This window comes from Cupressus sempervirens, chromosome 4 (genome assembly GCF_028749045.1).
Source record: "Cupressus sempervirens isolate cs-2001-9-10 chromosome 4, ASM2874904v1, whole genome shotgun sequence".
Classification (NCBI taxonomy): domain Eukaryota; kingdom Viridiplantae; phylum Streptophyta; class Pinopsida; order Cupressales; family Cupressaceae; genus Cupressus; species Cupressus sempervirens.
Window position 1 is genome coordinate 366,539,009 of NC_143121.1, and position 17,931 is coordinate 366,556,939.

Sequence of the window (17,931 nt, forward strand, 5' to 3'; positions counted from 1 at the left end):
TTTTGGCCATAGCTGAATTTCATGTTGTATCTCTCTTTTAGTAGGTAACCCTTTTGATTCCTAAAATAAGTCATCGTAGGTGGAAACAACTTTGACCATTTTAGCTTTATGTTTTGGATCACATCCCTTAAATGCCTCAGATGTTTCATCTTCTTTGGCTTTTACAATCATCAACACAAAATTCTTACTAGAGTTGATAAACCTTTTCATTTGACTAGCACCGACTAATGCCAAATTAGTCTTAACCTTGTGTGACCATACAATGTATTCAGTCTTGTCTTTAAACAAATGATATTTATTTTCCCCCTATAGAAGATAGCTTGGTGGACATACAAATAGGGACTCCCAAGTACAAGACCACAAATATCTAAAGGGACTACATCAACTTCTACCTCACCTGCAAAGTTTGCAATGATAGCAAATCTTAACTTGCATTGTTTAGTTACCTATAACTATGCATCATTGCAAACCCATCAAAGAGGATATGGTTTTGGATGAGGTGTTGTAGTCAAAGTAAGCTTTTTAACAACTTCCTCAAATATCAAATTAACTTGAGAACCCATATCAAATAATGTATCGACCTTAGTATGCTTGATAACAACTCAAATGTGAAATAATTCATTCCTTTGCTTATCATTCTTAGGAGAAGATTCTTTACTTGTAGTTGCACTTATACTAGAAGAACTTGTAGCTGATGAAAGAGATATACCTTTTCCTTTACCTTGAATCCTAGTAGCAACAATCTTTCTCTCATCTCCAAAGTTAGATCCAAGATCTTGTTGAGTTATAGTAGCAGTCTTTTGTTTGCCATTGTTTCCACCAAATCACTTGTGCCTCCTCTTTCTTCATTGTAGCTATCTTCTTACCCTTTCCTTTTCCTTTAGACTTTTGCTCAAACTTAGATGGCTTTTTATCAGACTTGTCAATGAAAGTATCTTTACCCCTTGACTCTAAATGTGTTGCCTAGACACATACTTCATCCAAATTACAAGGATTCAAAATGAAGATGGAATGCCTTAAGTGAGAATGAATACCACCTATATACTTGAGTAAAAAGTCCTTTTTAGACAATGTGACATTTAATGAAATAGAATTTTTACAAAATTCATGGGTGTAATCCTGGATAGACTGACCTTTCCCTTGCCTAAAATGTTTATTAGTTCATCATTGACTACTGCATACGGCCTAGGGGGTAGAATTGCTTCTTTAAAGCACTAATAAATTCTGACCAAGACAAATTAAACTTACCATGCTATGAAGTTTAATGTTGAGTCCTACTCTCCCACCAGGTTAGAGCTATACAACCTAACTAAAGAGTGTCTAACTGAATTCTATCAACATCATCTACAAGGTTTTGAACTCTATAGTAGACTTCTACTTGCTGAATAAAGTCATCTAGGTTTTTGGCATTTAATTCCCCACAATATTTTGGCAAGTCAAATTTTACATCCAACTTGATTTAAGGCTTATGTCTACCCTTAAAAATATTAGAATACTCAGAATGGGTAGAAGAAGGAGAAGAGTGGGGAGAAGAAGATGTTGGAGAAGAAGGAGAAGATGGAGGTGTCTTTGGTGGATCACTATCAACGCCTTTCTTTTTCCCTTTTTCCTTTCGAGCTGCATGTCTTCACATCTTCTCTTCTCTTTCTTGTACCAAAACTTCTACCATTGTTTGCAAATTCTGAAGAGTCTTTTGGATACTTTGATCTTCTAAACCTTGTCCACCACCTTTATCTTCCATCTAGGACAATGGATTAGCTCTTTGTTTTTAATCTTAGGATTATATTCTTCAAGGTCACCTTCACCTTGATTCAACTTGGATCTTGTTAATATTCAAATCTACAATACTAGTCCAACAAAAGCTTTGATATCAAATTTGATCTAACTAGGATCTAGAACTATTACAAAGAAATGCTAACTAATTACATTAAGTTAATTTAATACTTTAAATGAATTAAATTAATGTAATTGAAATAAAGAACATCACAATATTAAAAAACAAAATGAATAGAGAGAGAAAGGGACACAACACATTTGATTTCAGAGTTTGTCTGGTATGGACTACAACTTTGGGTCCTACTCCAATAAGGGGACTGATTCAATTAACTCCAATAATCTGTTATAGTGTTACAACATCATTCTAGTGTGTGAGACTGAAAGATGATGTCCTCCAAGGAATTCCCTCCAAGCTCAAGACTTTAGCAATTCTTCGTCTGTTCAATGCCCTCCAGAAAGGCCCCTAAACTCCCCTTTTTATAAAAAAAATAGCCTAAATTAGGCTAAAACCAATTAATATAAAAATAGGGCTTTTCAACAATTACCCCTTGCAAATACCCCTTAGCCATATTAGAAGATTTGGCTCTATGCAAATATGGGGTTAAAATAATAACAAATAACCTTTGTTTACTAAGGTTGGCACAATTTAGTTTAAAGTTAAAGATAACCTTGCGCATATTTATCGTCAAGTGCTAAAACAACGCAATGGTGCCCATCTATTTTGGAAGGGTGTCGGTCGAGGGTTCCAACACTTGTAGTCTTAAATGGTATTAGTGGTGCAATGGCCAACAACTTAATTATGGGAGTTGGTGGTTAAGGGTTCAAACCTCACAACTATTTTTTTTATTCTTATTAGTTTTGGCAACCAACTTCTAGCTATCACGTCAACATGATGATGTCATGTTGACATCATTAGGATCCCCCCTTTTCTCAACAAATTCAAACTCTCATAACTTTCACATATGAACTTCAATTTTGACAAAACAAATGCCGCTAGAAAGCTCTCAATGAGATCTTTAATTTGATATCCATTGTTGATCACTTTTGAGATGATTTTTTCACCTTTTGGCGACCTTTGTACCTAGTTTGACCAAACTTTGATTGGCCATAAATTTTGCATACGAACTTCATTTTTGTCCGTTTGAATTGCATTGGATTTAGAATTTTGAGAAATTTAACATGGTCCTAATTATTGGAATTTTGAAGATACTTCAATTTTTGGTGGAAATATTCTCCGAATCAAAAGCCTTTAACAGGGCAGACCATCAGAAGTGGTCAAACAATTATTGATGTAGTGATTTTGTGGGTATCATCCCTAGCCTAGTTTTACCTTCTTATTCCTAGGGGGTTTCTCGATTACCAAATTTTGGTGTTATGTGTTTACTTGCATGTGTTTATTTTATGTTCATTTAATATGTTTACATGGATGCAGTTTACTTTCAGTTATTTGTTTAAAGGATTTGAAAAGGTTAAAGTGTGGTACTTCTGATTCACCTTCCCCCCCTTAGAAGTATTCTTCCCATTTGAATATTCACCTAATTTCCAACAATTGGTATCAGAGAAAAGGTTCTCACAAGGAGAAGTCTAATAGCTTAGAGAAAAGATCTAAAGATGAAAGTCTTCAAACTTGGGAATATCATAGACAATCAAGTGATTGATGTGCATCTTGCTCTACACAAATTAGAGGAAGCTGGAGAGGAATTGAGAAAACCCTTATAAAGAAGGAAGGATATAACCATAGCTGAAAATGACTTACACTACAAGGAGATTGACACCACACAAGTGTTCTAAAATGGAGATTCCAAGGAATTTGATGTATTAATAGTTGAATTGATGGACAAAAATAGAGTACAAACTGAAGAAATCAGAATACTCAAGCTTGAACAAGAGTCACAAGTCATAATGCTTTGTGAAGTAACAGAACAAAAGAAGAAAGTCATTGAAGACAAGGCCATGATAGAAGATGACAAGTGAAATCTTACCAATAGACTGGAGGAGAAAACAATTGAGTTTGAAAGAATCTCAAACATGCAACTTGACACCTTAAGCCAGATGATGAATGCTCATCATGAACTGAATATGAAGGACATTGAGATCACTACATTGAAGATACAAAATGATCAACTACAAAATGAACTAAAAAGAGAGAAGGAGATAGTAGAAAGCTTCAACAAAACCAATGAGGTTATCAAGTACTTTGAGCAACTACAAAAATCACCAAGGGCTAGTAATGATACTTTAGGACTTGGTTACACCAGCACTGAACAAGGAGAATCATCCAAGGCTATAGGAAAAATGAGTAACAAAGCTAAGAACACTAAACCTACTTGTCATTTGTGTGGTAAAAGGGGACATACCTCTAATTTATGTAGGAGAAAGGATGGTGATCAGCACGATAAGCCTAAAAATGCAAGCTTTTCTCACAAGTGCAAAAAGCAAGGACATCAAGCACATGAATGTAGAACCAAGATCATGAGGACACGAAGATTTGAGGGTCACTGCTACAATTGCAAGAAGTATGGACATAGAGCATTTGAGTTTAGATCAAAGCCTATGTGGACACTCAATCAACTTGCAAAGGAAAATAACAATGGTCGCCACTACAATTGGGACTATAACACCAAGTATAGCTATCACTACTGTCAAGAATATGGACACATTCCTAAAAATTGCATAAGGACACATTTTAGAGGGAATTATAGTAGATGGTTAAGTCAAACCACATGTTTTAGTTGCTTGAAGACTGGTCATATTAGCAAGAATTGCCCAACAAAGTCAAAGTCACCCAAGTCAAAAGTCAACAAAGGAAAAGAGAAGGTAGATGTTGAACAAATCAAAGGGAAATTGAACAAGACTTGGAAGAAGAAAGATGAGTGCAACACATAAAATGGAAGGATCACTTCACCCAAGAGGTCAAGTGATCACATCTCATGCAACTAAGCAAGAATAGATGTATGGGACTAATATACAAAGTTATATCATACATCAATCCCAAGAAAAAGAATTACTATAAAGAAGAAATCAGCACGAGCAAAGATGCCAAGTCAAAATTTGAAGTTTTTCCAAAGATTGCCGAATTGTCCTCAGATGCTAAGTAAAGCTCTAATGGATGGTGAGTTACTAATAACGACCAACTTGATAGTTGATGCTAAGTAAAGTGGAAATCTAGTGGAAGCCAAGTAAACAAATCTAATGGAAGCTGAGTCATGTTGAAACCTTCAAGTGCCGAGTTTATAGCTGTATGCACTAAGCATTTAATGCTAGGTTTTGAAGCATATAAAGTAAAATTTTGATCATTTTTATGCCATTTGATTATAGAGCAAAGATGAGAAGAGTCCACAAGTGATCAAAGAGAAACCTTGAAGCCATTTGCATTGATCTCAATAGTGATTTAGCATAAATTTCGTTGATCTAAGGTATTTATCAAGTGTCGAGCTACGCAGTGTTAAATTTTTGTAATATATTAAAACCCTAGTTTGGTATAATGGCTTCTAGTTCCAAGAACACCAAGGGAATTGAAGGTCACAAGGTCCATCTAGTCATAATGAGGTCAAACAACCCGAGTTTAGGCCAATCCCTGAAGGTGCCTACAAAAATGACCTTGTTGATGCATTTTCCATTATTCCACAAAAGGTTGTTATGGTGCAAGATGTGAGGAACTTTTACAACTACAAGATAGGAGCAATAAGTGATCTTGAGATATTCCAAGCCTATGACAAACTATGTGAAAACAAAATTTTGAAGGATGAGTTTCAGATAGTTGAGAAGAAGGGTTTAACAAATGTCGTAGTTTACCATACAGGTTTCAAAATAGAATGGATACTAATAGTCCTCAGCAAAATTCACAATGGATGTTTGTGGTTGGAAATAAGACCCGTGAAGATTACCAAGAGGATAGTACACAGGGTAATGGGTTTCCCAACCCTAGATTGGCCTAAGACCTTGCATAGTGATTCAAAAGAGACCACTGAAAGGAATATAGGAGCTAAGTGGAATAAGAGGGGTGTGACTATTGATACTGTAATAGATCCCCTTCTAGATTTTATAGTGAGAGTGATATCTCACAAATTCTACCAATCCAATAGATTGAACAATGTTCCATATATAGTTGTTGATGTAGCTTACGTTCTTGTAAAGAAAGATCATACATATGATCTAGCAGAACTAATGTTGCAGCAAATAAATGAGAACCTAGGAGCAATAAGGAGGTCAAAGGGTGCTCAATGCAAGTTTGGCTCAGTTCTTATGTGCATATTCTTTTATGTCATGGAAGAGTTTCCTTCTATTGGAAAGGTGAATTGGAACCCAAACAAAACTACAATCACACAAATCAATGAGTTCATTAATCAAATGGGTGGTAATTTTGAGGCTCAAATGACAAGCTATTTTGAGGATTTTAAGAAATCCATGAAGCAATGGGTGAGAATACTAGTTTCCCTAGTGGAAAGACATATCAATGACATATGCTTTTTGGTTAACATTAACTATACCTATATCTAGGTAGTAATTCCAAGAGTAAGATGGCTAAGGCCATTGGGATATGAACCTGATGTAGATGAAACTTCAGTAGAAATCCCAACATTACTTGTATAAGAGATTGATAAAGAGGCACCCCACTTTGACACATATGATGTTGTCAAATCCAAAGTTGAAATAGAATTGAAGACATCCTCTATAATTAAGAGGAAAGATAAATTAGTGAAGAAGATAAAGAAGAAATTTGGTGTAGATATTGAAGGAGAAGCAGGTGCTAAAGAAGAAGAAGAAGAAGAAGGAGAGAGTGAAGAAGAAGAAGAGAAAGGGCAAGGGCCAATGGAGCTAACCTAGTGCTTAGGAGAAGACAAGGAGGAAGGTGCCAAGGAAGCACCTCCACAAACCAAGAAAAAGAAGAGAAAGGCTAAAACTTAGCCTCCTACTCAGCCCAAACCTAAGAAGGTAACCAAGCCTGCACAAGCCAAGCTAGCACTAGCAATAAGAGCTAGCATAAGGGCATCCACACAAAAGGCCAAAGAGGCAACAAAAGAGAAGAAGGCTATTGAATAACCTGATGAAGTGCCAAAGAAAAGAAGAAAGTATGTGGCACAACCAGATATTGATGATGAGGAAAGAATAGAGTCAAACTATATCAACCAATTTAGAGTGGTAAGCCATCCTCCCAAATCTGCCATAGATAAGATTTGTGAAAATTTTAAGAATGCAGATTTAAATTATTTGAAAAGTCTTGATTTCAATAAGCTAAGTAGAGAAGATAAAAATAAAAATAGAGGAATCTATATATGCCATGATGGCTAAATTTAAGAATACACCTCTAGAGCTAGACAATACCATGCCTAGAGAGCTATATGAGATAATTGAAAACAAATGGTATTATTGTTTGAAAATGGAAAAGGAGATCAAAGAATCTACCTTAGCACAAGTGATGCCTAACCTAAAAAGAGGACAAATAAAAAAGGATAATAAGAAGCATGGTGAAAAATTTGCACCTAAATATAGAGCCTTCAACATCCTACAAAATAAGATTTAGGATGTAGTAAATAAATCCACACAATTGTGGAAGACAATCTACGAGATAACTGATGACAAGGATGAGGAAGCAAATAAGGTAGAGGCCAGTGTTAAGTGAAAGATAGAGGACAATAAAGTGGAAAAGAAGGAAGAGAAAGGAGAAGAAGAAAAGAAAGAGGAAGAAGATAAAGATATAAGAAAAGAACAAGAAAAGAAAAGGGAAGAAGAAAAAGAAGATGAGGAAGATAAAGAAAAAGGTAAGGAGGAAGCACAAAAGGGAAAAGATATGGCAATAGTTGAAAAACAGCAACAAGAGGAACATAGTGTGCAAGACACACATATGCCACCCCCTAGCCCTCCTCATGTAACCATCACACTTGCATACACAATAACTATCAAGGATGTTCCTAACAATTCAGCTCAGAACATCAATCCCCTAACTACAAAGGATCTCTCCAAGATCCTTCACCAATCCACTCTACATGCATAGTTATGCACAAACCCTATATTAGTGAGTGTAGATGAGCTACAAAAGGTAGTAGAAAAACTAAAAAGAACAAGGTGAAACCACAAGAACCACCTTTCATCTATATAGGCACTAGCACTCAAATTTTAATGCTTCCACCACTAATAGTAGTAGGTGACACCACATAGAAGTCAAGTGCAAGAGAAGGGAAGTATGATGAAAAGGAGGATACATGAAAGGAAAAGGAGTAGGCCACTATTCAAACATTGGTAGAACTACCAAAGACAGGCACTCCTACAAAAACCCTTCAGAAGCCAAGCACTGAATCCATACCTTTGCAAATCTCCACACTAGGCTTGAGTTCTACAAAGGTAACTAGGGTACTTCACTATGAAGACCCTGAGTTAGATAAAGACATTGTTTAATACGTGCCTATGACTCAAAGAATATCACCATGGAGCAGATTACTGAGATGAAAGATGCATTAAATAGGAGAAAGTGGCAAGAAATACTCAGAAAAGAGTATAAACATAAGAAAGAACTACATGATATTAAGGACATCTTTATGGAAGCCTTTAGCTTGCAATCACTAGATGAATCAAAACCTATAATAGAACAATTATCAGATATAGTAGACCAGGTGACTAGTGAAGACAAGGATACAAATGTTAAACTTATGGAATGGTCTGAAATGAAGTTTCAAAGGAAGGTAAATGAGAAAATATCTAGTGTTATAGCACTTAAATAGGTAGAATTGGACAAGAAAATTGACTAGGTCAAAATTGTACTTCAAAACATTTTCACACTGTACAAAAAGCTGTGTGATTTTTCCAATTTCACACAAGAGACAAGCCAGAGGATATTGAGCTTGGAGAGAAATTTGAAGATTTGTAGCATGCAATTACCAAGGGATCCAGCTTAAAGTAAGAAGCATTTTTCCCAATCACTTCACACTCAAAGAGAATTAGTTGCACTTACAAGTGAAGAGGCCAATATAAAGGCCAAATTAATGTAAATTCAATCCTCCATAACCCCATATTTGGAGCTCCTCCGCAAAGAACAAGTCTATGCTAAAACTATCTTAAAGAAAGATCCTAATCTTTCTAGATTAGATGGACTTGTACATCTTGGTGCAGAGACTACCATTTAGCACAAGTCACTAGACATTGCTTTGGAGAATTGGGATGCAACTCTAAAAATGATAATAGAGGTAAACAACACATTTTTGGCTAAATATGGTATTACTACTTCGAACCTTTTGACATAAGTGTCAAAATGGGGGAGAAATAATAATAAGGAAGATATGACTAAGGGGGATAATACTAAGTATTTTAGTAATTACATTCTTTCATTCATTATTTTGGAAAATAAAAGGGAAGAGATTGCAAATAGCCAAAAAAAGGGGGAGATAAGACTTAATTTGTAAATAGTATGGGGGAGAAATAATGTTTTGGGGAGATACAAATAAAAGACAAAAAAGATAGAAATTAGCACATAGGTACAAACTATAGAAACAGGGCAAATGCAAAGAATATCAAGCATATTCAACACAGAATTTTGGTTGCCAAAAAAATGAAATGGCACAATTAGCTCAAGGGGAATTAGAAGGTATTTTGAACAAATATTGAAATTTTGTATATATGCAGAGTAGATTGGATAGGGTATTCATAAGATCAGATCAATAATGTTTAGTTAAGTGTTTTTGACACTTATGTCAAAGGGGGAGATTGTTGGTCTTAGAATGGTTTTGACATTTGAGTGTCAATACACTTAACCACTTTCTACATTGAAGCCGAGTACACTATGTATGCGGAGCTATGTGCCAAGCTAGAATTCCAACAGGTGTTGAGTGACTTCAGGTGCCAAGCATTATACATGTGCCAAGTGATATATAGGTGCCAAGTCATAGTTAATGCTGAGGAAGTCATAACATTTCATATATTGAGTGAGCTAGAGTCATAGATGTGCCAAGCAAGACAAAATCCAATAGGTGCCGAGCAAAGAAGGATAGTATATTTGCCAAGCACCAGTAGTCCAGTTTGTATCAAGTAACACATAATCAGCATATCAGTTTTTGCCTTCACAAACTTAGATGTAAACCATTTTTTGTGAGCCGACATAGGAAGATTTCAAAGGATAACAAGGATAAGAATGAATCTTTTATATTTCCTATGCAATCAACATGCAACCAATTAGAAAAATGGAGAAGGCATGTAACCAATGAGAAAAATGCAAGGAATGAGAGAGAATTCAAGATTCAATATGGATCATAGATCCATACCTAACCCTAAGTCTATGAAGTCTTTATAAGAAGGCTTAGACTCCACAATTTTAAGTTGTTGAATAGAAGTTAAGGAAGTTGCTAAGTAGATAGAAAAATTGAAAAACAAGGAAAACAACAGGGGCATCACAAACTTAGTGAATTGAGTAGCAACTAGACATTCAGTTAATTAGAATAGTACAAGGGATATGAACAGATATTAGGTCAAGCAAGGATCACATTAGAATGAGCAGATCAAGTGCCTGAAATTAGCTATTGAAGATTGTAAGCAATCGGGTTAAAGATTTCTAATATTCTCTAGCCATTGTATTAGATAGTGAAAACCCTATGATGATAGTTTAGTTTAATAGCTATTTTATAGATCCTTTGAAGAGGTGACTAAATCCTTTAGCAGGGTGACACTTAATGTAAAATGTTTGTAAATCCTTTAACCAGGTCACTATTGACATAGTGTAAAGCCTTTAATAGGGTAGGCCCTTCATAGGGTAGACCATCAAAAGTGGTCAAACAATTATTGCTGCAGTGATTTTGTGGGTATCATCCCCACCCCAGTTTTACCTTCTTACTCCTAGAGAGTTTTTGGTTACCAAATTCTGGTGTCATGTATTTACTTGCATGTGTTTATTTTATGTTCATTTAATATGTTTACATGCATGCAGTTTACTTTCATTTATTTGTTTTAAAGGATTTCAAAAGGTTAAAGTGTGGTACTTCTGATTCACCTGCCCCTCCCTCTCAGAAGTATTCTTCCCATTTGAATATTCCAACAATTTCCAACATCATAGACTTGTATAGTGTTGGATATACTTAAGTTGAATCATCATTCTTTGACAACTTGAGTCCTATCACCATAGGTGTACTTACTAGTTTGGAATCCTCCAATTCAAAAGTTTTCAATATTTCCTTGACATACTTTGAGTGAGTTATGTATATAAGATATTTCATCCAATATATTTGCAAACAAATAAACAATTTGATTTTTGCAAACATAGACATCTCAAATTCTAACTTTGTCTAATTTGCAAAATCTTTACATCTAGCATCTTGTCCTCCAAATATGATATCATCAACAAAAATTTTAGATAACAAAATAATTTTTCCTTTTTCTCTCTTTATGTATAGACTTCTGTTATCATTAGTCCTTTCAAATCCAATTTTCACAAGATACTTATGAAGTTTCTTATACCATGCTCTTGGTGCTTGTTTCAAACCATATAGAGCTTTGTGTAATTTACATACCATGTTCTTGTTGTTAGCATCAACAAAACCTTATGGCTATTCTATGTAAACTTATTCCTCTAATTTTCCATTCAAAAATGCAAATTTAACATCTATTTGATAAACTTTAAAACCTTTGTATGCAGAATAAGCAAGCAGAGTTCTTATTCCTAATCTAGCAACAGGGGCAAATTTCTCTCCATAGTCAACTCCTTCTTCTTGTGCATATCCCTCGTAGACTAGTCTTGCTTTGTTCCTTGTGACTTCACCATTTTCATCTAGTTTATTTCTGAATGCCCATTTGGTGCCAATCACATTTTTGCCTTTTGGTCTAGGAACTAGACACCACGTTTTTTTTTTCTCTACTTGTTCAATATCCTCTTCCATGGCTTTACTCTAGTCTACATCTTCTAGTGCATCTTTCACTAATTTTGGTTCCTCAAGCTCAAAAAACATGTATCATTTCTCAATTTTTTTCTTGTCATTGGTCTAGCATCTTTATCTTTAATGATTTGTGTGGCAGGATGATATCTCTTGACATATTTGGACAATCTTGCTTCAACTCTTGTTTCTTCATTGGATCTTTTAGATTCAGAATCACTCTGTATGTCTATTAGGTAACTCAATATTTCCATCAACCTCAGAATTAAGATGTGCTTCAATTTCACTTTGTAACTTCGCATCTAAATGTAGCTTGGTTCCTGAATGCAATTCAACATTTATAGTCTGTAACTCGACAATTATTGAAACTTGGTGTTTATCTGTAGCTTGATTTGCAACATCTACTTTAGCAGACATACCTTCATAAGAGTATACAAATTATTTGTATTGCTCCAGTTCTTTCATAGGTTCAGCCTCATACACTTCTCTATATTCATCAAAGTTTACATTTTCACTTTCCACAACTTTGTTAGTGTTAGTATTCAAACACTTAGAAGCTTTACTTCTTGTGGAATAGCCTAGAAATATACCTTCTACACTTTTTGCATCAAGTTTATCATTCCTAAAATCTTTAAGAATGTAAAATTATCTTCCAAATACCTTAAAATATTTTACATTGGATTAATATCCATACCATAATTCAAAAGGTGTTGAATGAGTACCTTTCTTGACTTGTACATGGTTGAAGGTAGAATGGAGTCTAGTTTCTAAAAAACTAATTAAAAACTAATCTAAAATCAAAACCATTTTTTTTCAAAGTGTGTAGAATGGAGTCTAGTTTCTAAAAAACTAAGTTGTTACAAAATTCAATGAACAAGCTAAAATCTATAGCCCAATTAGTACATGGTGTTTTTTGACAAAAAATGGACATAGATTCAAAAGAAATTATAGATGAATGGCTTGAAATAGTTCAAATTAAAAATAAATTATATGGTTATATGGCTAACACAGAGACCTGCAATGTCATGTAACTTGATCTTATCAATTTCCAACCATGAGGAATCTTGAAAAAGAGCACACAAGAAAAAATAATCATCTTTTGTATGTTTGCAGCAAAGCATGTCTTAGACCTGTTTATAAACTCCAAACCTTTGGGTTGGATCTCTAAGGAAAAATAAAGCCTTAGGATTGGTTTTAATGCAAAACTTTGAATAGCATGTATGCTCTATAGCACGTGCACGCTATAGTGTGCACGCACCATTTAATGTTTTTTAATTTGGGTTTTAATAGTGTGTGCGCACTATAGTGCACACACACTATTGGAACCTAAATAGTACATAGAGAAGGAAGAAGAGATGCAAAGAAAGAGCAAGAGAGAGGGGGGGATGGCTGTGTGTGTGTGAGAGAGAAAGAGATAGAGATAAATTAGGGGATGGGAGAGGGTAGAGAGAGAGTAGGTGATGGGAGAGAGAGGAAGTGAGAGAGAGAGTAGGGGTGGTAGAGAGGGTATGGGATGGGAGAGAGAGGAAGTGTGAGAGAGAGTAGGGGTGGAAAAGAGAGAGTATAGGATGGGGTAGAAAGATTGAGAGTAGGGGATGGGAGAGAGAGAGGAAGTGTGAGAGAGTGAGTAGGGGTGGCATAGAGAGTATAGGATGACAGAGAGCGATTGAGAGTAGGGGATGGCAGAGAGAGATTAGATAGTGGGAGAGGGAGCAAGAGAGGGAGAGAGAGAGAGGAGGATGGGAGTGTGTGTGAGAGAGAGAGTACGGCATGGGGGAGACTGTGAGAGTGTGAGAGAGAGTAGGGGTGGCAGAGAGAGAAAGTAGGGGATGGGAGAGGGGAAAGAGAGAGCACAAGATGAAGAAGAGAGAGTAGAGAGGGAGAGAGTGTGGGAGAGAGAGATAGTAGGTAGTGGAAGAGGGAGTGGGAGAGGGAGAGAGAGGGGGGGATGGGAGTGTGTGTGAGAGATCTAGAGAGTAGGGGATGAGAGAGGAGAGAAAGAGGGGGGATGGGAGTGTGTGGTGTGTGTGAAAGAGAGAGAGAGTAGGAGAGGGGAGAGGGGAGAGAGAGAGTAGGGGATGGGAGAGAGAGTAGGTAGTGGGAGAGGAAGTGGAAGAGGGAAAGAGAGGGGGTAATGGGAATGTGTAAAAGAGAGAGAGTAGGGGTGGCAGAGATAGAGTACAAGGTGGGAAAGAGAGATTGAGAGTAGGGGATAGGGAGAGAGAGAGTAAAAAATGGAGAGAGAAATTGAGAGTAGGGGATGGAGAGGGAGAGATAGAGTAGGTGGTGGGAGATGGAGTGGGAGAGGGAGAGCGAGAGAGAGGAGGATGGGAGTGCATGTGTGTGAAAGAGAGAGAGTGGCGAATGGGAGAGGGGGGAGAGAGAGTAGGGGATGGGAGAGAGAGAGTAGGTGATGGGAGAGGGAGTGGGAGAGGGAGAGAGGGGGGATGGAAATGTGTGTAAGAGAGAGAGAGCAGGGGATGGGAGAGAGTGAAAATGTGAAAGAGACTAGGGGGTGGCAGAGAGAGTAGAGAGGGAGAGAGTGAGTGAGAGAGAGAGTGAGTGAGAGTGAGAGTGAGAGTGAGAGAGAGTATGCAATGGGAGAGGGAGTGGGAGAGGGAGAGAAAGTGAGAGACAGAGTAGGGGATGGGAGAGGAGAGAGAGGGGGGGATGGGTGTGTGTGTGAAAGAGAGAGAGTAGGAAATGTGATAGGGGAGAGAGAGATAAAGAGTAGGGGATGAGAGAGAAAGAGAGTAGGCAGTGGGAGAGGGAGTGGGAGAGGGAGAGAGAGGGGGGATGGGAGTGTGTAAAAGAGAGAGTATAGGGGATGGGAGAGTGTGTGAGAGTGTGAGACAGAGTAGGGGTGGCAAACAGAGAGTGAGAGTAGGGGATGGGAGAGAGAGTAGAGATGGAGAGAGTGAGAGAGAGATAGTAGGTAGTGGGAGAGGGAGTGAGAGGGGGAGAGAGGGGGAATGGGAGTGTGTGTAGGAGAGACAAAGTAAGGGATGGGAGAGAGTAGGTGGTGGGAGAGGGAGTGGGAGAATGGGAATGTGAGTAAGAGAGATAGAGTAGGGAATGGGAGAGAGTGTGAGAGTGTGAGAGAGAGTAGGGGGTGGAAGAGAGAGCTCATATAGGATGGGGGAGAGAGAGAGAGAGAGAGAGAGAGAGAGAGAGAGAGTAGGGGATGGGAGAGAGTGTGAGAGAGATTAGAGGATGAAAGAGTGAGAGTGAGAGTAGGCAGTGTGAGAGGGAGTGGGAGAGGGAGAGAGAGAGGGGGGGGGGATGGGAGTGTGTGTGACAAATCTAGAGAGTAGGGGATGGGAGAGGAGAGAGGGGGGATGGGAATGTGTGTTTCTATAAAAGAGAGAGAGAGAGAGTAGGGGATGGGAGAGAGAGAGAGAGAGTAGGTGGTGTGGGAGGGAGTGGGAGAAGGAGAGAGAGGGGGAATGGGAATGGGTGTAAGAGAGAGACAGAGTAGGGGATGTGGGAGAGAGAGTAGGTGGTGCAAGAGGGAGTGGGAGAGGGAGAGAGAGGGGGAATGGGAATGTGTGTAAGAGAGAGAGTAGGGGATGTGATAGAGTGTGAGAGTGAGAGAGAGAGTAGGGGATGGGAGAGAGAGTTAGAGTAAGGGAGAGAGAAAGTAGAGAGGGAGAGAGAGAACTTGAGAGAGAGAAATAGTAGGTGGTGGGAGAGGGAGTGGGAGAGGGAGAGAGATAGTGGGATGGGAGTGTGTGTGACAAATCTAGAGAGTAGGGGATGGGAGAGAAGAGAGAGGGGGGATAAGAGTGTGTGTGTCTATGAAAGAGAGAGTAGGGTATGGGAGAGAGTGTGAGAGTGTGAGAGAGAGTAGGGGGTGGTAGAGAGAGAGAGTACAAGATGGGAGAGACATAATGAAAGGATGGGAGAGAGTGTGAGAGAGAGTAGGGGATTCAAGAGAGTGTGAGAAAGAGTTGGGGATGGGAGAAAGAGAGTAAGAGTAGGGGATGGGAGAGAGAGCATAGAGAGGGAGAGAGAGAATTTGAGAGAGAGATAGTAGGTGGTGGGAGAAAGAGTGGGAGAGGGGGAGAGAGAGGGGAGATGGGAGTGTGTGTGAGATATCTAGAGAGTATGGGATGAGAGAGGAGAGAGGGTGAGAGCGAGAGTAGGTGGTTGGAGAGAGAGAGAGAGAGAGGGGGGGGGGATGGGAGTGTGTGAGATAGAGAGAGTAGGGGATGGGAGAGGATAGAGAGTGAGAGAGTAGGGGATGGGAGAGGAGAGAGAGAGAGTAGGGGATGGGAGACAATAGAGAGTGAGAGAGTAGGGGATGAGAGAGAGAGAGTAGGCGATGGGAGAGGGAGTAGGAGAGGGAGAGTGCGAGAGAGTAGGCAATGGGAGAGGGAGTAGGAGAGGGAGAGTGAGAGAGAGTAGACGATGGGAGAGGGAGTAGGATAGGGAGAGTGAGAGAGAGTAGGGAGATGGGAGAGGAGAGAGAGATTGAGAGAGAGTAGGGGATGGGAGAGGAGAGAGAGAGAGAGAGAGAGAGAGAGAGAGAGAGAGAGAGAGTAGGGGATGGGGGATGTTGCGATAAGGAGAGCTATGTTTTGACATAGTGCGTATGTACTATAGTGCGTACGTGTTTTAAAGTGCATACGTGCTATAGTACATACAGACTATGTCAAATCACCCAAAAATAGTAAAAAAGAAATTTTGGGTCCCATTTCATCCATTCTCCTCTTTTGGTCTATTGTGCATTCTATTTTTTTGATAGAAAACATGGGTTTCAACATAGAAAACACTATTTGAAGACTTTTTGAAGCTAGTAAACACCAAATTCAATCATTGGATATGCGATTTGAAGACTTTTTGAATATTCTTTGTATAGAAAAAGTTAGTTCAATCCTTTTAAAATATTGTTTGTTGATATATAGATACAAATTTGATTATAATTTGACATGTTGTTTAATATATAGTGAATTCATTGAAATTTGTATGTTTGAATCAAATGTTATTTCAAAATGGTTAGAAATTTGACAACTTGTTTGATATATATTGTGTATTCATTCAAATAATTGTAATTTTTATATGTATTTGAATGATTTGTAATTTACACATTGTAAGTAATTCAAATGTTTGAATAATTTGACATGTAGAAATCATCATCATGCCAAGGAAGAAACCAAAAAATTAAACAAATGAAGATAGGGAGAGAGATTTGACAATTAAAAGAGATAAAATGAAACTAATATGTGAACAAAGAAATTTGCAAAGCAATAATGAAGAATTGACTTTTGAAGAGGATCATGAACCACCAAGACAAAGAAAAAAATAGGAATAATTGGAAAGACAAAGAGAACAAATGAGACTATTACACTCAAGAAGACAATTGAATTGTGAAGCTACACCATCTTCCAATGTTGCAGTCATATCATCCTCTCATGTTGAAGAGACACTAATTTGTAGATCTGTCGATGTACACACTCCATCATGTCATTTTGAAGACACAACATCAACACATCAAGTAGGTGATATTCTATCTTTTACATCTTATTGCCAAGGCACATCATCTTCAGTTCAAGGTACACAATACACTCAACTTATGCTGATTTTCAAAATGTTGAGGGAATAGAATAGATTATAACACCTTCTAGAATTCATTTTAGAAGAGAAAAATATTTGATTGAAATTGATACTAATATGTTGAAATCAATGCCTAACAAGATTAGGAAGCGCACTTGTCAAAGAAAAGTTAATCATATCTGTAGATTATTTTTTATAGAATTAAATATTAAAGGTCAATGCCAATTATTTGTTGAAATGATGAAGAGTTTGAAATTTAGGCCTATCATGAAGAATCTTAGGCTAAGAACGATGGACAATTCAAATGAAAAAAGCATTGTAAAGAATCTAATGAGTGCTTATGACAAAGTGGGTTCTAAATCACGCACCAAAGATGGTAATATCACAAGACAAGTACTTACATCGACAATAGTAAGTAGCCAAATGAAGAAAGCTCGACTCATGAGAAAGACAAGAAAAATATTAAAAATTGGTAGAGGTACTTGTTGTCACTTAGGTTTGCACCCTTGTCCAAGGCCTATGCGCGAGGACAACCTAGTGAAACATGGAAACAACTTTCAAGTTGTGGGACTTGAAAATGCAAGGTTGAGTCTCCGGAGAAGGCCAGCTTCCTTTTACTATCAGGGCACATCTATCTACTCTTGGAGAGGAAAAGGGAGAAGGAGGGCATGAAAGCAAATCTACCTAGTCTAATCTAAGGAGGTGATACACCAAAATAGAGTGTTCGGACCAATTCTCTACCCATACA